We start from the raw sequence: 22,491 nt of genomic DNA, 5'->3' as shown, positions 1-22,491 counted from the left end.
GTACATTCCTACTTCACCAGATAACCTGCCCCCAACACCACTCCAGCTTCTGCCAGACAGATGGAACTCTCCAACGTGAAAATCTGCGCAGCCATTCCAACAAGCGGGGTAGGTGAAATTTGAATTAAAATTCTTCCCTCCCCCCCCCCACTTGAAGCCAATTGAGGCCAGATCCTGTAGATATGGAAAGAATAGGGGTCATCTAGATTTTCCTTTCGCAAGTACACACGTCTGCATTCTTCCTAAGAACTACCTACCTGTAAGAGTTCAAAGGGGCTTTCATTCTCGATTTTCTTTTGCGTGTTTTTCTTTTGCGTGTTCTCATCCCAATCATTCCCCTTTCCCTACCCTCCCTCTAGGGCCTCCCCTCCCTCCAACCACCAGCAGTTAAAATAATCCACCTCTTAGTTTTTGGCCCCCAAATCGACCTTTTCCCCATTCTGGCGGTCAGTTCGACTGGACCATGTCCTGAGGATGTAGGCCAAAGTGGCTCCGGGGAATATATGATGTAATGTTGTGTTTGAGTCTCTTTTCTCCCTTCCGATTTCTATTTGTTTTTTCCCTTCATCCAAGACTCCGCCTGGTGTTGGCCGAAGGATGCCGAAGAAAAAGCTTTAAGGACTGGGACGCTCTTACCCCAAGATTGGTAAGTGCAAGTGCTTTTCGGAGGGAGGAGAGCTATGCCAGATTGCTTTTGACTAAGGCTTAAACCGCGACTTTGAGGTCCGGGGCTAAAGTGCTCCTCTTTTTTTTTTTGAAAAATTTCCTTAGCGGGCGCGCTATCAGCAGAAGTAGCAGAAAAAATGCATGATTTTTCCACGTCGGCAGAAAGTCACCGTGGATCCCTAAGTAAAGAGGATGAAGACATGGCAAAGAGGGGTGAAGAGCAAAGGAGTCGAATTTATGCGTAGGAGGGGATAGTGGGAGACTGAAATTGGTCCCAAAGTGCAGAGTAATTCAATTCGTGGAAATAAGATTTCTGAGTCTTGCCGCAGCTTCCAGAATACCCTAACGGACCTTTCTTAACGTTCAAACTCTCACGCATTTGTTCTCCCTATTTGAGACAAAGCTCTTTGCTCCAGAGCCAAGGACTTGTCTAATTCTAAAGTTCTTTTTTCTTTTCTTCTTCTCTACCCCCGACACTTTTTTTTTTTTTTTTGTAGTACGCCCCTCCTCCCCCTATTTTCACACTAACTTTGCCAACCTCTCCCAGATCTGGCCCTCCGCCCCCAGCTCCTTGGCCTAGGTCAGGCGAGGGTCCCCGCGGGATTTAGCGGAACTGCTTCAGGTACAGTGCGGCTGGACCGCGGTGGGAGGCTACTCCTCCGCCCGTTCGCAGGACTCGGGAAAAGCGCACCGTTCTGGGCTTGACTTTGTCCCTGATGGGAATATCCCAGTTCCCCGGCTTTGGGAATCTCAGGCAAATAATTGATTCTTAATGCACACTTAGGAGACGGCGGTGTAAGCTCGAGAGCCTGGCTGTCCCGAGAGTGCCTGAAGCGCGCCAGACGCACGTTAGCTTCACCCGAAGCGAATTTGGGGCTCTCGCCGCGATTTCCTATTAGCCTTCCCGGCGCCTCAGGGACTCCCGGGTGAAACTGGAGAAGGGCACGGTGGCGCGGCAGGGACCCAGCGGCGTTGTTTTCTCGGCCTTTGGAATCAAGTAAAAAGCGATTTAGGCTGCTGAGTCGGGGCGGCGCTGGCGGCGGGTAGCGGGGTAGGAGAGGCGCTTCGGGAAGTGGCGGCGGAGATTCCGGCGGACTCGAAGCCCGACGCTGAGCAGGGAGCAACAAGGTGAGGGCGCTCTTGCCCAGGACAAGGAGAGCTTTGCGTTTGGTAGCGCACACTGGCTGATGCCAGGAAAATCGACTCCACAGCCTTCCTTGGCTGGCGCGCTTCCCCACCTTTTTTCTTTTTATTCTTGTTTTTCCCCCACCCCTTTCCCCCTGAAAGTTGTTTCTTTTTGTTTACCTGGTGCGGTTTCAGATCTCAGCACTTATCTGCTAGTTGATAAAACTGTTTTCTCTGTAATAGACATCTTTTCTCTTTTCCACTCCCTCCCCTGTTCTATTTCGCTTTCTACCCCATTTTCCTTCCTGTCCAAGCCTGTGGGCCAAGGTGAAGGGTTCTTAAAGGAAAAGAGCTGGCCTTGGGATAGGAGTTACCTTAATACTACGGGTGGCCCTGTGTTGGAGACAGGGTGGCCGGGGATTTGGGTGGGCAGAGAGCATCCCGCGGGCGCGGGAGATTCTCTGGCGGTGGTTCAGCCTTGGAAAGAGGAAGGGGAGAAAAGGACAGGCAAAAGAGAGCTCGTCCACTTCCGACTGCCCCCCATCCCCCCTCATAAGACCCAATTTCGGTGCTTAACTCCATCCTCACCTGGCCTCCTATCAAAACGTGAGGTAGGCAGAAACCTTGAAATTGTCATCAGAAAATGCATTTAAAATAATATCAAATAACTCTCAAAATTGTGTCTGTGGGGGTGAGAAGGGAGATAAAACGCCCCACGTCCTTTTGGTGGTCTGTGGCTTAACCCGTATGATCCTCTCCCCTGATCTTTGGCCTTGCGGAAAAGCTGCACGGGAGGAAAGCATATTGCACGTTGCGAGATTTGGGGATTCGTGTCCGAATGAAATAAAGTGTTCCGTTGCCAGACATGTTTGGTTATGCATTTTCGCCTTAGGTTGAATTTTCCTACAGGGCTAGCACTCCCTGAATTGGGTTGTCTTCTTCAGTTTTATCCTCCCCCCCTTCTGTTCCCCTTAGTGTCTCATTTTTTGAATCAGAACACGTTTAAAGTGCAAACGTATCTTACTCCACGTCTGTAGGGCAGACGTTGTTGATGCCGTTGATTGGGCAGAAACACCAAAAACTAGCGGAGTTAGGGAGAGTTGTTTCTCGGTTCTTTCATTTTCTCACTGCTCTGAAATGTAATGACCTGATCATTGTTGTTTGGAGTTAAATTATCTGTTAAATTAGCCCTAAACAATAACTGATGATATTTTCCATTTGGGTCTGGCTGCCCCTGGATGGGAAAGAGAGGAGTCAGAGAATGCTTGGTCACCTAATAATATAATCAAAACCCATGTTTAGGTGCTATTATGTAAGAAAGATCACTTTCAAAGAAGCTGAATTTCATAACTAAGAAATTCTTTTAAAGGCCTGTGCCCCAGAAGGACCACAGTAATTCAAGGATGAATGTAAATAAGCATCTTTGTTGATTAAGAAAAAAACACGAACACCGTATTTTCATTACTCTTCAGAACCTAAATACTCAAAATCATCATACACTGGTTCTTGCTAATCTAAATTAATTCTGCCCTCCAAGGATAGTCTGAAAAAGGAAATTTAATGTTAAGCAAAATCTGAACCATTCTAGATATGGATTTCTAGAAATCCAAGGCATATTTATTTCTTTCAGTCAGACACTGTTTTGCAATCATTGTATGAAACAGTTTTGGAATAACGCAGATGCTTTTTCCCCCTTTCTTGTTTCAGACTGCTTGTATATGCAGGCATAGGTGTGAGAGCTTCAGGGTATATTGAAGAAATTACATTTTTCTTATTCATTTTAACAAAAGGGCCAAAAAAATCTTTAAACCCAAAGTATCATAGTAGTTGAGAAAAAAATCTTTAAAAATAGTAAGCACTATTGTGTTTCCTATTAAAATGTGCTGAATAATTAGAGGCTATGATAAAGGTTGGAAATTCAGAACAAGGAAAAGGAGATAATATTATTATTTGATACTTTTATAATTTTTATAATAATGTTTTAGAGTTTGACAAAGCTTTCTTAGAAAAAGTGGAGTACTTCTCCCACCCCTTCAGAAATACTCTAGATGGGCTAAAGTAGGATCAGGTAGAACTGGCAGCAAGCAGGGCTTGTTTATTTATTTTCCCAGTGGTGGTAGTAGTAGTAGTAGTAGTAGTAGTAGTAGTAGTAGTAGTAGAGTTGAAAATTTTACTTTTAATTATACACTGCAAGCTCTGATTGCAGGTTGGAAGACTAAAATCGATCATTCTTACATCGATAGTGTTGTCTATTACTGCATTGATTTGTGTTTATTTATGCAGAGGCTTTCAGTTATTTACTTACATATTTCAGCATCTGCCTCTTGATTATTATTGCAGGTTGGTTTTAATGAAAGAGCTTGTACAGGAAACACATTTGACAGATCAATTTTAAGTAAACTTGATAGTGAATTATAGCAACCCAGGGAGTTTACAAAATTACTTATTCGTACTTGCTTTTTAGCAATTAGAAACCTGTTTCTGATTAAAACCTCATGCTACTTGAAAACTTCCATTCTTCTCTTCACATATTGTATTGATGTTTCAATAAAATAGAAAAACAGATGATTTTATTATCTCAGATATGATAGAGTGAAACCGATGAGTGAGCCTTGTCTTTTTCCGTTGGCATGACTGGATTTTCCTCATAACAATAAGCTGGCCGTTGGGTTTACTAAGGATGTAGATGAAAAATCAAGGGGGAGCAGGATTTGAATATAGAAATGGTATTGTTAAGTTATTGGGGGGGGATACTCATGCTGAACAGGATATTCCAGAATTCTTCAGTATATATTAAATGCATATATACACTCATCTGTTCTATTATTTAGTATGTATCTGCGATTACACCGTATGAAGATAGGCATTTCTCTTGAACTAATAGCTCACACGTGAATGTTATATCAGGGCTCATTTGAAGAAATACAACAGCTAAAGACCACGGGGTGTGTCTTTTATAGGTACAGGCAATTGTGGGAGATTGAGATTCATTCGTGTTTGTGCTTATTATCATCACAAAATGTTGAAAGATGACTTGGAAATTGAGAAAACAAGGGGTCTAATTTATCGAGGGCTATTTACTCCTCGTTTCATAGGATTTTGCTTGCAGTTTGGAAGATGAGTCTTTCTTTCCTAGTAATTTGGAAGACATCTACCAGTTATGGTTAACAGTCATATTCTTCATCTCTTGCATCCCCTACTCCTGCCACCCCCTCCAGTATTTGAGAGAAATATAGAAAGGAAAAGTAACCGAATTCTTTCTTGAGAACGAAAGGGCCTTGGGAGATGGAAAGGGAATTAATCTCTTCACCCTGGTGAGTTTTCCTGAAACTACTTATCCTCAGCTTCCGCGACGTGAGAGGTGGAGCCTCACGGTCCGGCAGCTGCAGGCAAAAGGTGGCCGAGCCCGGGGACCTCAAGCTTTGCAGAAGGTTGAAAGGAGGGAGAGATTTGAGTTTGTTTATTTGGTTTATTTTATTTTTCTATCCTGTGCCAAGCCCTTGAAGTTAACACAGCGACATAGCCTTTTAAGACCAAGCACTCTTGGCATTCTTTCGAGATTGAGATTCCAGAGCATCGGATGAACAGGATTTATAGCTAAAGCGTGCTCACCCACCCCTCCCTCCGTCTTTTTACGCACGCACCAGCTCGTCCTCACGTGCACCGGGTAGTGGACAGTGTTGACTTGAATTGCTCTCGCTTGCTCCAAGCCTTTCCTGTGAATGAACCCGAAAACACTCGACAGGTCGTGAATAATCGTTTTAATGAGTGTGCAAAGCGTGCGACGGAGTGCACCGAGCTGTCGGGTTAAACAAACAACTTGTACCCTGACCAAATCCGATTGTTAAAGTGCAAAGTGATGTCAGTACCATTTCCATTGCCCTTCGGAAAACCACAGATCTGACACGCGGGAGTCCAATTTTCCCCATTAAAAAAAAAATAACAATATTTTCCAACCGTGTATGTGATCTTCTTTAAAATATTAATCTGAGCCAAAGGAAACCTCATTTGAGAGTCAGAGAAGTAGTCATGTCACTGCTTCAAAAACAAATCGAAAGGGAAAACGAAGAAGAAATCAGAACAAATGTAGTCTCAGGATTTTTTGATAGCTCACATGTCATTGCTGATCGATATTGTAAAAATCTTACACATATATAAAATTTTATAGCTCACCACAAGCAAATATCAAGGTAAGTGTATCTAACCAACTGGGATTGGTAATTAGCTTCTGTACTAAGACTGAATCTCTGTACCTGTAAAAACTTTCTGTTGAAAATTTAACTAAAATATTTGCTGTTATATATTAGCCTGTGAGAGAATGAAGGGACAAGTAGTTTCCACATAATGCTCTCAAGGAAAACATTTTGGAGGAAAGTAATGGGAAAGGAACCCTGATGGGCCACCATCTAAAACAGTAACAAAAAGCACAAGTGAGCTCTTGACGGATCACACACTTTTCCCTTTCTTTGCACAACTGCAGTGGGGAAATATTTTTGTTTCTTTCCATCCAGTTAAACGATCTACTTGGAATCAGCCACATGTTCTCCTTTCCTTGTTCATTCTTTTATCTTCTTTCACAATTCCAAACACCAAATACTACATGAAGAGTAAGAAAATTAAACCTCAAAAGATGTAAAAGAAATCCCTTTTACATATCCCCTCTAAAAATGTTGTGGAGAAATATGTAAAATGCTTCCCCTGCCAGCACCTCATACACACTCAGGAGTCAAGCAAAATGGCCAAGATGCTCGGAAATCAGTGTATTAGTTCTAAATAACTAGCTTCTTCAACCAGTAACAATATGGGAAGATTAAAGTTTATATTTTCATTGGATTAAGAATCACAGGTTATGTATTTTTCTTTATTAAAGACTGAAAATATATCATGTACTATAGTTTGTAGCAATGAAATGTTAGGGATATGGTACATTTGAATATGGGAGTTCAGAAGCATTTGCTTACTTAACTCCTCCTAGCCATATTGTCCTCTACATATCTTTCTTTCTGATCGTCTTTCACATATGAATAGTTAATATACAACCAATTGCAACTAAATGTAATAATCCACCTAAAACATGACTGAGGTGTTTGATGGAGTAAGCAATTTCTATGAAAGTCATTGTAGTTTTGTCTATTATGGTTGCTAGTTTTGATACATCTGTGTTAATTTAGCACCAATTGGATAAAATGGAAGGTATTGAAATTCAGTTTCCATCATCAAAACTTGGAAAAGACAACCAGTAGTTTAGGACTGTGTTTTTGTTGATTTTGACTGTTATCTAGTGAATGTCTGTATCAGAATATCAATTCAGAATATCCTTTATTTTCTAGGAAATTTGACAAAAAATGACTATCAAAAACTAGGGGCTTGCATTTTTTATTGTTTTAAATATTTCTGGGCACACAACAGACTGTGCAGTTATTACCTAAACAGATTTCTTCTCTGTGGGCTGACTGAGTTGAGGAATTTTAGGAGTCACTGAAAGAGCCACATCCATTTCTGTTTTAAATGCACAAACAGCAAAGCTAGAGGGTGCGTCTGTTTTTGTGTGTATATATGTAGTTAAAGAACTACACTATCAAAACATTAATTATATTTGAAAGAGAGCAGAGAGCTTGTTGTGGAGAGAATTGCATTATTGAATTTATATTCCATGGAATCTGTCTGTGGAGAGGGCTGAAATTGTATACCTGTCTTATATGATGCACCCTCTCCAGTGAGGTGCATAACAAGAGCAAAGAGAGGCAAACTTGGAGGGGAGTGAGCTTAGATATTTGGATGTCCTAAGCAAGGGAATCCACGTGCAAATGCAAATCACATGAAGAATAAGCATGGGGTCTTTGTTCTCTGTCAACAAAAGCAAATATAGTATTTTTCCTCTATCAAGCAAATCAAAGAATGATCTTAGCTGAATTTGGAGGAGGGAAAGAGGTTGAGTGACTAAGAATATTTCAATTACCATATTTCTGATCCCCAAGTCCTGTTTATTTCACAGCTGCCAAATTTTATATCCAAAATTTAGACTCTCTTCCTCCCAAATCCTACATTGGTATGAATCATCCCTGATCATTTTTAGTTTTTTGGCTTAATTACCAGTTTTCAGCTTTAAATTACCAATAAACTAATTAATCTGACTAATCTTTCTAAACTTCTGTTGAATAGTATAATAGCTGCAATAACAACAAAAATAAAATAACAAAAACTGCAGCAATAATGACAGAAATAAATTGTTAATAATAATGCCAACAATAATAGCAGAAACAATTTTAAAATAATTTCTCTGGTTGACAGGATGAAGATGGACTCCATTTCAGTCTGAAATGCGTTTCATGGCTACAATCGGGCATTCCTCTGATTTGTTTCACTGGTTAGATGGATGATCCATTCCAGTCCAACTCAAGTGTTCTAATAAAGACTCCCTTGGTCTAATATGGTAGGTCTTTTTAATAGCACTAAGTGCTTTTGTACCCATTCCTCTTCATTGCTATAGGCGTGTCCCCCTTGGACACGATTCCCAAGTAAATCAGTCTGGGATGGAGACTGTAAACAGAGGCAGACATGTGAAGGGATTCTTGGGTAGAAAGACCTGGTGCCTTCTGGCTGGTGAATGGGCAAGTTGTCATATTTGGGAACCATGTTCACAAAGCTGAGGAGTTTCAGAAGGACGAAGTAACTAAGGTTCCTTTGAGTCTAAAGAGAACACTGGCCCTGAGGAACTCATCCCAAAGGGCAAGACACAAAAATCAGGAACTAGGTCCCCCTGATCACCAACTCTTTTGATTCCTTTCTGGATAAAAAGACAGAAAGGGGACAATAAAATGAGGGAAGTAGAAGTGAAAGGAAGAACTCAGGTTGAAGATGTTAATAACTAGTGGTGATCCAGGCAGTAAAGCTAAGCCTGTCTCCTTAGGAGGAGGTAGAGGTGCTTTTGTCAATTGTAAACCTGCCAAGGTTTACTGTCCTACGTGCAAGAACAGCCACCAGTTCCTGAGTCTAGGTTGTAAAGAAATCTACCAGTGAGTTTGTACCTGCAGGGATCTAACTCCTCTCAGCCGAATGTTCTCCCCATCTCCTAAGCCTCTGTCCCTCCTCCCACCCCAAGAAAAAGGAAATGAAAGAAAATAAAAATCAGGTGGGGAGGGAATGAGACTCTGTTTGTCCAGCAGATGTTGGAGTTAAAGCAGGTTGTTTGATAATTGCCTTCATTTGTGAAGGGGAAAGAAAGCTGGTTAGGAGATGAAGGGCAGTTACAGGAGAGGAGAGCAGGACTGAGATAGAAATTCCTCAGCAGCCCAGCAGCTAAGGCCAAATGGAAACAGACCTTAGTTATAGAAGAACAGACTGGGAGCACGGAAGGGTGACTGTTAAATCTTTAGGCTTTGTTGTGTCTTCCTGCAAATCAACGTAGCCCTGAAAATTTATGAGAAAATAAGATCTGTATGCCTTGTTAAAAAACAAATTACAAAAGAAAAGCATAACTATCAATAGCCAGTTTTGTCTTCTAGAAAACTTTTTTCTTTAGATATTGTCTTCAACTTCACATATGCACACAGTCCATAACTAAACCCAACAGTAGTTGAAGGAAGCAAGGGAGGGGAAAGAAAGGAAGGGCTGGCTTCCCTGCTGGTAGTACCGGGCTTCTATCTCTGCACCTTTCACAGCAGGGAGGCTGAACAATCTTTTTTTCGTTTCTGTCTAGTTTTTTTTTTTTTTCATTTTAAAAAAATATGAAAATATTCCTGTTCATGAGAATATTATTTCACTAAAGATCGACCAAGACTGAGGAACTTTATTTCTAGGGATAAGTTCACTGAGGTGATGCTCATTCTGCAACGGGAGTAAGGTGACTGGCTGAAACTGTATATCGCTTTGCTCTTCAGTGGTTCCCCAGGCTTTCTCCGTGCACTAATAATAACTAATAACTACTAAGTTCACTTCAGCTCTTCTGGAAGTACAGCTCTGCAACTTGAAATCAAACTGGAGCTTTCTATATAAAATCCAGTTCTAATTAAAATAATATTTTAAGGAAAATACTCTGTTATTGTGATTTTTATTTGAATTTTTCCTTTGATTCAGAGACAAGTGTCATTTGTTTCAGGAAGAAAATTAAAAGAAATCAATATTTCCAGTAAAAGTGCCCTCAATCTTGTTACATACACCCCCAAAGTATGGCTTTTAAGAATTTATTTTCAAACACTTTGGCTTTAATTGTATATATAACTGAGAACCTCTGAGTCATTGGAGACATGCCTAACTAAAAGACACTAAATTAATACTTTTATAATGGGAATATTTGACAGAAAGTAAAGATACAACAAAAGCAGTTATTTCACAAAGTAGTAAAAGTCATGCAGACATTTGCGTGCACTCAGTTATGCACTTATTTAACAAAATTAATAGGCTTCTATATACCAATATCTTGAAAAATCTTTAACCAACATAAACCAGATATTCAAATGTTTATGCATTTATATACACATATATATACATTATATATGCCATGTTGCATATAGTTCAAATATGTATGTTCATTTTTTATAGAAACTAAGAACTAAGCAAAAACTAGCATTTGTAACTTTTTACCACCAGTAATTGGGGTTTCTGATCTGTAAACAATGAAGGAAAGCCAGAACCACTACATTCTGCTTAGACTGTAAGAAGCAAATATAGGTTTCTTTCTGTCTTGGGCTGTTGCAAGAATAAGGAATTTAGGGATGAGTGGAATTGTGATCTATATGTTTTCAATAAACCAAGATGTAGTAATTTCATTCTTTAAACATTAACATCCTACTATTAAAGAAAAGACATAAACAGTTTCAAAGATAGTGGAAGTAAGCCCAAGTCAAGTGATATTTTGAAAGGAATGGTTTCAAATGATGCTAATATTTTTTTCCAACAAAGAACTTTTCAAGGCCGATACAGCCAGCTCTGTTGCACAAGTGGCAAAGCAAATATTTTAGAAATGGGCTGTGGGGGGACTTAATGGACTGACACACTTTGAATATTTATGAAGAGTAATATTCCTTTGAAGAGGGTCAGGATTGTCTATCATGCTCCTTAAAAATGGGGAACAGGTAGAGGTGGAGATTTGGGGGAGGAAAAGTTCAAGCATCCTAACTATTGCTAATGGTGAAAGAATATGACCTGTGTAGAACAGGAAAGTTTTTCATGCCATGAGAGAAGCTGCAAAAGTCTATTGGTCCTGTCATGTTTAGTCTCTTTTAGGTACACATTTCAAAAACATAGCCTTTCCACTAGGCTCTCATCTGCAGTTACGGCTCACAGACAGCAACCAGTTTGTATTAAAGTGTAGTCCAGTGCATCAATCCAGTTTGGAAAACAGTGGACAGGAAAAATAAAGGTACAGTTTTATCAATGAAATTCTCATTGGCAGTTGGAGAATAGGAAAGAGGGAGGCTTCAAAACAGGGTGGTGGGAGGAGAGTAATATTCTTTAGGTGAGTTTTGGGAAGATGCTAAGTAAAATGTTCAGAAATTGGGATTAATCGAGCAGTTTAAATACAAATCTGCCGGAAATCATGCTCTGTGCGAATGAAAATGAAGGAATTTATGCATATTCTAATTTTCCTTCTTTGGCTGCTATTTTGGAGGAAGAGACTTCTTTTGCTGATGGTGGGACTTTTTTGTTCCGCACAGGAAATGTGTAAATGAACACAAATGTTATTTTTTTTCCTCCTTTCCATTTCTCTCCTCCCACCCTCCCTCCTCCCCCTTTCAACAATTATAACTTGTTAGGGTCCTCAGTTCTGTGGCCACAGATCCCAGGGTTTCTCCCCATTTCCAGGATGCCAGAGGGCAGGCAGTGCAGGGAAGGGGAGTTAGGCTTCCTCTGGGTCCCTAGACTTTTGGAAATTAACCTACAGCTTCCATTTCATTTTTGGACATTCAAAGACAGCAGAAAGTGAGAAGTCATACGTTTAATGTGATGAAAATTCATCTCAAAAGCTATTTCCTCTCACGACTGAATTCTCAGTGAAACTGAATTGAGGAGAGCTTAAAAGTGATCTCATAAACCAAGTTATGGAGATCTATTGACCTTCAGCACGGAGTCGAGCTTTTCCCTCTCATGCCTTTGGGAACAAACAGTACTGGTGCATTTTAATTATATTAAGACCAGCAAGAAACTCTTGGTTAGCCTATTCTGATGTAAGTCGCCTAATGCTGCGATTAAGTGAAGTGGAACGCTGTGGTGGTTGTGTGTTTTGTGGCATATATAAGGGACTCCTGAGATGGTTCAATGAGGTGCGTGGGGTGAAGGTAGGGGCGGGGGCGATTCTGTCCACGGGGAGAGAAAGAGGGAGCGGGAGACCGAGAGCTTGAGAGAGAGAAGAGGTGCTCTCTTTCCTCCGGGTCCCGCATTGGCAGGCCACGCTGAGAGCTCCAGAATTAATTCGGGGACGGGGAAGACATAGTGAGACTCCGAGTTCCCATCTTCTTTTCTACCCTCTGGATAAAAGTCTCGGAGCCAACGTTATTCTTAACAATTTAATTTGAAAAGAGCCCCGTGGTGCACTCCCCACTCTCCCCGCCCCCGGCTCCCTCAGCCGCTCACACAGCGCCGCCCCAGCCCCGGCTTCCGCAAAGGCCAGAGCGCCTCTGCCCGCTGCGCTAGCAGCCCAGCCGAACCCGGCCGGGGCCTCCGCGAAGGAGGGCGGCGAGAACGAAGCCCCTCCCCCCTGGCCCCCAACCCCCCGCCCCAACCCTAACACGAGCCCCTTCCTCCCACACATTTTCAGTGTCCCCATCGGAACCGCGGTGCCCCAGAGTGCCTGCTTTCTAACACTCCGTCCGCCAGGACCCCGTCCTGCCTCCCACTTCAGTCTTCCTCTCTCAGGAAGGGGGCGCCGCTCGGCAAGCGCCGGGCCGGTCAGCACGCCGCTCGCGTGACTCGAGGCCGAGCGCCCGTTCCCCTCCCCGTTCGGGGTGGGGGGTGCAGAGTCGCCTAGGAAAAAGCTGCCAGAGGAGCGCGGCCCCTTCCCTGCCCAACTCACGTCAAGCTTACAGCCACATTTAGGAACCTCTTCGGGAAAGCTCAAAAATCCCCATTTTGCAGAAAGCCTGCTATGATGTGATGGGACCTTGTGGTCAGAGAAACCCTGAGAGGCTTCGAACGACCTCGGTTCTAGAGTCAAACCCTGCTCAGGGCAATTTCTCCCGCGCACTCCAGATCTTGCACTTCCGGTCTTCCTGTGGGGCCCTGACCGGCTCCTACCCCCACACTTCCGCCGAATCACGTGGCTGAGGGATATATGGAGAGCCTTTTTGAATGCCTTTCTGTAGCTGCTGGGGCGTTCACCCGTTTTCCCGTCATTTCTCTTTATTCTGAATTTCCTTTAATTTCGTCGCTGCTCCCCCCCCCCCCGCCACCCCGTGGGGAGTGGAGTGGAGGAGGGCCAGAGAAAAGGCCCATTGAAGATAACCGTTTTTTTGTCTTCTCAGAGCACCTGCCCCTTTCTGAATTCCCTGGAGGAATTCACATCAGCAACTAAGACTCAGGCATCTTTGTTTTACCCCAGGGCCTACACTGGTATCTGTACTTAGTAGGCATGCAATAAATGTAGAAAGAATTACTGAATATGCTGCTTCTTTGGGCACAGGTGGTTAGGGTTAGTGAATAGCCTCAGAAATCAGCTGACCTCTGACTTGGGTTTTGTTGAAGAGTGTTGAGAGGTTGATAGATAAATGATTTTTACAGGCATTTTGATTTTTTTTTTTTTTAAGGGACTTCCCCAAACCAGTGAAAGGAAATCTCTTAGAGTTGTTGAAAATGTTTTCTCGGACTTACTCGTGTGTATGAAGTAAAATGCTGTGATTTTTAGAATTTGGGGGTACATCAGCCCTTCTGTGGTTTTTCCTTTCCATTTTGCTTTCTTTTACTTTCTATGATGAGAGGTCAAGATCTTATGAAGTTAATCTCTTGTACCCAATTTGAGGCAGTAACTAATTTCTCTTTTGCTTTCCTGCTGTGTCATTATTTAACCCTTGGAAACCTTAATTGACTTCTGCGTTGTGTCTTCTGTATCATTCAGCTGTTCTTGTTCTTTACAAAAACATTTGTTTTTAAATGCACTAAGAACTTTAGAAACAGGAGAGAAATTTTATAGTTGTGAAGTTGTGAGACTGAATTCGGTCAGTCAGCATATATTAAATGAATGTTCTACTAAGCACCGGTTGTGTAACCCATAGATTAGCCCCTAGAGTATTTAATGTCCCACTTTCATTGACTATAAAATAGTGAAAATATCTAACGAATGTTAGTAACCATGAACGGAATTTGAAAGGTTACAATTGCTAATCAAATTTAAAGCATATTTATTAGCATCATTATTAAGAGGCATCAGAGGGATACAAATAAGACCTGTTCTTATCCTCTGGGAACTTACAGTCTAGTTGAGCATAAATAATGTGAACATAAATTGATAGAAATAACTACTAAGCAATATTCAGTGTCTGGCATACTGAAAACATTCAGTAAATAATTGCTCACGTATTAACTTGCAGTCACGCCATTCTTCTAACAGAAATATGATATTGATAAGAAATAAAGGAAGGATTAATTAGGAAAACTTTCATGGAGGAAATGAGTTTGTCCTTTATGTGCCACATAGGAAGATGAGCATATGCAAGATGTTTGTGTTTGAGGGGGTAAAGGTGATATAAAAGGAGAATGAGAAAGGTGTTTGGTGAGATGGAGTTCGGTGGTAATTTGTAGGGAACCTTAAAGACCACGTAGAGGAGTTTGTATTTGATAACGGAAGTGATAGAGACCTATTGTGACCCTATGCACAGAGGATGACTTTATTAAAATTGAGATTTATATTTAGAATGATTCTAGTTAGCAACTGAGTATAGTGAAAATTGAGGTAGAAAGTAGGAAAACAGATTCTGGTGCAGTTCTGGAATGGGATACTACTACAGACACAGAGCTATGACAAGGCCCTTTCTCCCCAGTTTTTATACAGTGGGAATTACATTGAAATGATAAGATCAACAATGAGCCTTGAATGGAGCAAGAGCCTTGAACGGAGCAAGAGTACCCCTGGAATCCAGTACTACTCCTTTATTTCTTCACTGTTGGTGGTACTAGGAGATATTAGGTGTTGACTGATGAAAACTAATATCACGATATCTTCATCACCAGTTAAGCTCAAGATACCTTTCTCAGAGCATCTTTACTCATTATTCAACTGTAGTGGTTCTTAACTGTCTCAACTGGGTGTGATTTTGGCACCCTACCACCCTCCTGCCCCCACCTCAGGAACATTTGGCAATGTCTGGAGACATTTTTAGTTTTAACAACTAGGAGGCCACTACTGGCTTCTAGCAAGTAGGAGCCAGGGATAGATATTGCTAAACATGTTACAATGCATGGGAGAGCCCTCCACAGCAACACATTATCTAGTCCAAAATGTCAATAGGGCTGAGGTTGAGAAACCGTCAGGTATGGGAATGAAGCATGAGCTCTAACTCTGAGAGCTACACAATGAGTCCCAGAACCTAACTTCTATTATATAACAACTTCAATTGGCAAAATGTTTTATTTGTTTGGTGAGTCCAGTGTACCTCTGAAAATAGCAGTGGCTCTGTCTAGCCCTGAGGCCTTAGAAACAGGAAAATCAGAAGGGTACCTGCTTGGATTTTCTACTTTTTATAAAATGGAGTTAGAAATCTTCCTTAAGGATTTGTCATCTAAATGTTATTTATTAAATTGATAAAATGTGCCTTTGGAGTTGCTTAGCAACTTATGGAAAGCTTGCTTTTTAGAAGTTCATTTGTTTGTTTAAAACTAGGGTAGGTTGCATATTATTAGCTACATTACATAAATCAACAAAGAAATGTACACTGAAATGGAATAAGATGTTTCAACACATTTTGTGCTCTCCGTGTCTGGCAATTAAAACACTCTAATTGTCTGGTAGAATTGCATGAAGTATTTGACAAACATTATTTATGTATGAAACTTCAACATAATATTGAGTATGTAAGAGAACCAAAGGGGAAAAATTAAGCAGGTTTGTCATAAAGTATGTGTTTATCTTAACCTTTCTTCTTCAAAAATCTTACCTACTAAGTACTTTTATCAGACACTAATTATACTCTTTCAGAAAAGAATTTCTCCCAACACCCTTCAGTGCCTGCACCCTTTAATCATATCTCATTACATCTACCTAATCCATATCTTTTTCACATTGCCAGGGCTCATTAACAGTTTTAAAAGCCAATCTTGGACATTATTATTCCTTGTAATCGAGATGAAAATAATGCCAATAATATTTTATTTCTAAAATGTAATGGATCATTTAAAATTTGTTCTGAAGCCATTTCTACTTTAAATATTAATGAGAAATTAACTTTCAAACATGCATTAAGCTAGCAGGAATGGTGAGATGTGTCTGAAAACCCTGAAGCACCTTTTCGAAGGAGAAGTTATTTTTATAAGCTGTTTTAACAGTGGATCATCAGTCACTTTGAAGGGAAGTGATCCTTGATTAACAGTTGGCTGATATTGTGCTTCCACAGATGTGTAGCAGCAATACAGGTGCTACCTGTGAAACAGGACAGGTAATTCTCAAGATCTGAGCATCTTCTTTTTTTTTTAAGATTTTATTTATTTATTTGAGAGAGAGAGAGAGTGAGAGAGAGCATGAGACGGGAGAGGGTCAGGGGGAGAAGCGGATCCCCACTGAGCTGGGAGCTGGATGCTGACTGGATCCCTCCTGGGACTCTGGGATCATGACAGTTGCTTAACCAACCGAAGCCACCCAGGCGCCCCTGAGCATCTTCTTTGTCTGACTGAAAATGTAAAAAAGTTTGAATAGGCCTTCATTTTTGTGTATTGCCCCATTTAATTGTTGTAGACAAGACAAACCAAATGCCCCACTCAAATAATGAACTATACATGGACATCATATTTCCCATATATTTAAAGAAAATATTGTAATATGGGTAGTCCTTTATTCTTTTTGATATCGCATTTTTAGAAAAGGAAACCTGGATCAAATTTGCAGTTACATAGAGCCTCTTGATAATTACTTTTTAGGACTTGAAAGTCAAATCCTGCCTCTTGGGATATAGCTACATATGACTAATTCATTATTCTCAAAAATGGAAGCTTTGTCCACCATTATAAGTGAGTTTGAGATTCTTTCTTGAAAATTATCATTAAGAGTTTTAGGAAGGGCGCCTGGGTGGCTCAGTTGGTTAAGCGGCTGCCTTCGGCTCAGGTCATGATCCTGGAGTCCCTGGATCGAGTCCTGCATCGGGCTCCCGGCTCGGCGGGGAGTCTGCTTCTCCCTCTGACCCTATCCCCTCTCATGCTGTTTCTCCCTCCCTCTCAAATAAATAAATAAATAAAATCTCTAAAAAAAAAAAAAAAAGAGTTTTAGGAAAAGGGGTGCCTGGGTGGCTCAGTCGGTTAGGCGTGTGCCTTCGGCTCAGGTCGTGATCCCAGGGTCCTGGGATCCAGCCTGGCATCGGACTCCTGGCTCAGCGGGGAGTCTGCTTCTCCCTCTCCTCTGCTGCTGCCTTGTGCTCTCTCTCTCTCTCTCTCTGTCAAATAAATAGATGAAATCTTTAAAAAAAGTTTTAGGAAAAGCTTTATGGTCCATTATTTATTTATTGTGCATATACCATTAAGCTATAGTGTTTGGAAAAAGAAACACAAACCCAAAGTCATTGTTCCAAAAAAAACAGCTTTTGTACAAGTACCTCAAGCTGTTATCCAGTAGTAATGGAGATGCAATAAAGCTTTCATTCAGCTTTGATTTTTTTTCATTTATTAGTTCTGCCAGACAGTAATTAGCTCTTATTTGGGACGTTTTATTAGATACTTTTTTATTTTTTTCTTTGGAATATATATTTTTTCTTTTAGAGTTTTATGTTTCTTTTGATTTCTCTCCACTAATATGGTTTAGCTTGTTGTTGACTACAGTAAACTGTTAAGAACAAAGTGAAACCATATGATAGTTGGTGAGTTTGGTGTGCTGTGTCTTATTTTTTATAGTTGCTAAAGATAGAGTAAGATAATTAGAATTTTAGGATCCCTCATATTTTAAAAAATACTCTTGACCTTTTTTCTTTTAAATTCTTTAAAATTTTTTATTCATAATTTTTGGGGAGGGTAACCTTGTGTATGCGCAATTATACACAACAATTTTTCATGTGTTTTCTTTTTTGCTTTACTGAAATAGTTTGTGTATTCAGATCTGACCAAACTTTTACAGTGACACCATAGACAATGCTTACTTTAATGGAATTTCCCTCATTTTATTATCAGTTAAATTAGTTCTACTAATAAAAATAAAATTTGGTGAATGTAACAACATGCTATAATAGTACAAGAATTTAAAGAATTACAAATATGGTATTAATATAGTTTAAAAATTTTTGCTTTTGTAACTTAATTTTTATCTGTCTATTTATCTCTTATTATTAAGAAGTTTTGCCTTTTCTGTATTGTCATTTATTTGCTTGTCCTTTCCATGTTGTTATTTTCAGAGGTTTCTCATTGGCCAGTACAGTGAAGGTTGATGGCATGATCATTCACTTCACATCAAAGGATATCTACTCATCAGTGTGCTGTTGTCAGTCAGAGGTTTCCAAGTATGTTCTCCAACTCAAAGAAAAGTAGCTGGATCCAGGCAGAAACGTGTCTGGGAACTCCATAACTATGCATGCTGTGTCTCCAGAGAAAGCTGCTTCAGCATTCTTCCTGGTTTTTGTTTTTGGAATACTTTTCTCTACAGTATTCTCCGGACTCTAAACTACTAGAATAGTTCCTAAGTTCATCCAGATCTTTCCCATGTCTGAATTCTTTTTTTTTTTTTTTAAAGATTTTATTTATTTATTTGACAGAGAGAGAGGGAGAGAGCACAACGGGGGGAGTGGTAGGGGGAGAAGCAGGGAGTCCGATGCAGGGCTCGATCGCAGGACCCTGACATCATGACCTGAGAGGAAGGCAGTCGCTTAACCAACTGAGCCACCCAGGCGCCCCCCCCACCCCATATTTGAATTCTTGGTCCTCTTCCTACCCCCTGGCTCACAGATAAAAGAGAAACAACAGTAAAGGAATAAAAATTGTTTGTTTCTGTCTGACTGAATCATTCCAGTCTTGAAGCACCCTGGTGGTTTAATAAACCTTGTTATTGCGTTTATTATCTCCCACATATTTGTTTGTGGGGAAGTGCTCCCTTGGCATTCGCCTAGTTGGAAAAAGGAACACCAGGACCGTAGCACTAGACTTTGCTCTTGAAGTGCATGGCATGGTTGCAGCATAAAGATTGAACAAGTTTAGTTTTTCACTGATGGAGTGCAACTGGCATAGCCCCATCTTTCCCTGACACTGTATGGCAACCTTGATGAATTCTGAGCCATGCTTCCTTTCAGAGCAACAGTTCTAGCTTACCATGGGGTTTGGTACCATTATGAAGAGAAACATGGTGCCTCTTGTAGGAGGAGTTTGGAGAGCTTTACCCCAGCAATCAAGATGTGTGTTAAAAAAAAAAAAATTAACTGAATCCTGTGGATACACTGCTTCTACACTATGTGAAAGAAACAGAGAACAGCTGCTATTATTTATCTTCACTAATTTCTCATAAATAGGCAGGATTTTTCAGTGAGCATTATCTTATCCTGGAATTAATTATTTCAATTCTTGTCTTTTTTTTTAATTATTCCTATAGACTATTATGAGAGAGGTACTGGCAAAAGATCTGAAATAAAGGACGCAAGATGAGGTTGCCTTTGGATTGTTGAATTTCAAGATCAATCAAAATAGATCAGTACAAGGATATGCAAAGTTCTCTTAAAAGAACAGATAAATTCCTGTGCAGCAGGGTTTGACATAAACTAGTTGAAGGTATTGACATATCCACAGAAAGATTTTTAGCCATGAAAGCAGATAATAGGAAAGTCAAAAGCAATATGGGCAAAGCCTATCCAAATATGGTGCAGAGATGAGGGAGTGGGACTTAATTCCATTGAACCTCAGTCCCAAAGACAAAGTTATTCATATTGTGAATGAGTATCAAGCTATTTATAGTTGATGCTATTAAACATTCTATTCACAAAAATATCTTCATTCTGAATCCATATTTTTCAAGTAATATTCTGATTAGTATTTGGCTTCCAAAGTATCTCTGCTCAAGGATACATACTAATCACATGAATTTCATATGTATCATTTATTATATGTATATAATAATATAAATATATATTATAAATAATATAAATATATTATAAATAATATAAATAATAATATATATATATTTTAAGTAGGTTCCACGCCCAGTGTTGAGCCCAATACAGGGCTTGAACTCAGGACCCTGAGATCAAGACCTGAGCTGAGATCAACAGTCAGATTCTTAACTGACTGAGCCACCCAGGCACCCCTTATATATATCATTTATAATGGTAGTTATTTTTAGGTGTGTAATTATATTCCAGGCCTTCAATGAAGTTTTTTTTTTCATTTAAATTATTCATCATAAATGAATAATTTGATTTTTGGGTCAAAACATTAGTGATTACTGTGCATCTACCCTTAATAGATAGATGGATTTTTGGCATGTTGATAAAATCAGGGTGTAAGGTTTTCACTATGAGGGGCAGATCCAAGATGACAATATATTTGCTAAGATCAACTCTTCCTATTGGCCTTTTCTGTGATGTACAAAATGAACGAACAACTATATGATTCTGTTTGTGGGTAGGAAAGTAGTTGAAGTAAATTATCATTGCTCAAACAGTAATTGTTTGAAACCAAATATTACACTTAATGCCATGTTGTATATTAATAGGGTGGCCATGGAGTCAAAAAGACCTTTGAATTCTGGATTCACCACTTACTAGCTGTGAGATCATCTTAACTTTCATGGACATCAGTTTCCTCTGTAAAATGAGTATATTTTTAAAACTCTCTCATAGGGTAACTTTGAAATTAAATGAGATAGTTCATATAAAGTGCTAAGCACTATTCTCATAGTATGGCAAGAAATGAATGGTAGCTAATGCTTTAAGCATTTATTACTAATATTTATAATATCATAATGAGATGATATAAATTAAGCATACAACTGGGGAAGCAAGAGTTTGACAGGGACCAATTGCAGAATACTTCAGATCATATACAACTGACACTTGAACAATGCCCAGGTCAGGGGCACCAACCCCAGTGCAGTCAAAAATCTGTGTCTAACTTTGACTCCTCCAAAATTTGACTAAATACCCTACTGTTGACTGGGTGGATGCCTTACTGATAACATAAAGTCAATTAATACATGTTTTATACGTTATATGTATTATATATACTCTGTTCTTGTAATAAACTAAGCTAGAGAAAAGAAAATGTTATTAAGAAAATCATAAGGAAGAGGGGCACCTGGGTGGCTCAGTCGTTAAGTGTCTGCCTTCAGCTCAGGTCATGATCCCAGGGTCCTGGAGTTGAGGCCCACATTGGGCTCCCTGCTTGGCGGGAAACCTGCTTCTCCCTCTCCCACTCCCCCTGCTTGTGTTTCCTCTCTCGCTATGTCTCTCTCTGTCAAATAAAGAAATAAAATCTTTAAAAAAAAAGAAAGAAAATCATAAGGAAGAGAAAATACATTTATAGCACTGTACTGTATTTATTAAAAAAATCCACATATGAGTGAACCTGTGTAGTTCAAATCTGTATTGTTCAAGGGTGAACTGTACTTCCTAAAAACTATTCCTAATCTAATATTTAGATCAATACAATAACCATTTTTGCCCTCCTCTGTAGTACTAAATTTTATTTTTATCCCCTGTAATTCTTATTCATAATATTTGAGAAACAGATACATTCATGAATGAATAATCTTCTGGCCTTTCCCAAGTTTCAGAGGCTTAACACTATAAAGATTTTTTACTCCTCTATGTCACATTCCAGTATGGGTCAGATAGAGAATATTCCATTATGTCACTCAGGGACTCACTCTGCCATCTTATAGAGCCCTGGAGTCCTGGATACTCTGTACTAGATATAGAGGGAAGAAAGCTTGTTGAGGATTCTGAAAGATAATACTACCCACTGGCCCAAAGTCAGTCACATGGCCCAACCTAATCGCACAGGAGGTTTGGGAATGTAATTTAGTTATGTGTTAAGGAAGAAAAATAAATGGGTTTACCTCTGAAACAAATAATACATTATATGTTAAAAAAAAAAGAAGATAGCAGGAGGGGAAGAATGATGGGGGGGAAATTGGAGGGGGAGATGAATCATGAGAAACGATGGTCTCTGAAAAACAAACTGAGGGTTCTAGAGGGGAGGTGGTGGGGGATGGGTTAGCCTGGTGATGGGTATTAAGGAGGGCACATACTGAATGGAGCACTGGGTGTTATACGCAAACAATGAATCATGGAACACTACATCAAAAACTAATGATGTAATGTATGGTGATTAACATAACATAATAAAAAATACATAATGAAAATTCAATCTTTTGTAATAAAATTACAGTCAACAATTTATTATATTTCAATTTATTATATTTAAAAAAATAAATGGGTTTGCTGAACATATAGCATTATCTCTGCTTTACCAACTGTCTAACACTTCCACCAACAAAACTAAGTTTTATGATTCTTCCTCTAAGTTTTCATTAACAATGGTAAGGAACTTTTGCTTATAAAATTTATTTGCACATAATTTTGTAGAGCAAAATAT

At 39.8% G+C, this 22,491-nt stretch overlaps 1 long non-coding RNA gene across 1 annotated transcript; it reads left to right on the top strand.

Annotated features, from left to right (window-relative positions):
• LOC102745541 (uncharacterized) lies at window positions 1-21,998 on the top strand. The gene is made up of 4 exons (XR_004075008.2): window positions 1-108; window positions 574-646; window positions 8,083-8,224; window positions 18,309-21,998. It is a non-coding gene; the product is annotated as an uncharacterized LOC102745541 (long non-coding RNA).
• Window positions 21,999-22,491: the final 493 nt, after the last annotated feature.

This window comes from Leptonychotes weddellii, chromosome 9 (genome assembly GCF_054177405.1).
Source record: "Leptonychotes weddellii isolate Sample4059 chromosome 9, ASM5417740v2, whole genome shotgun sequence".
NCBI classification, from domain to species: Eukaryota; Metazoa; Chordata; class Mammalia; order Carnivora; family Phocidae; genus Leptonychotes; species Leptonychotes weddellii.
The sequence above is the reverse complement of the archived record's forward strand: the minus strand, read 5'-3'. Positions and strand labels throughout refer to the sequence as shown.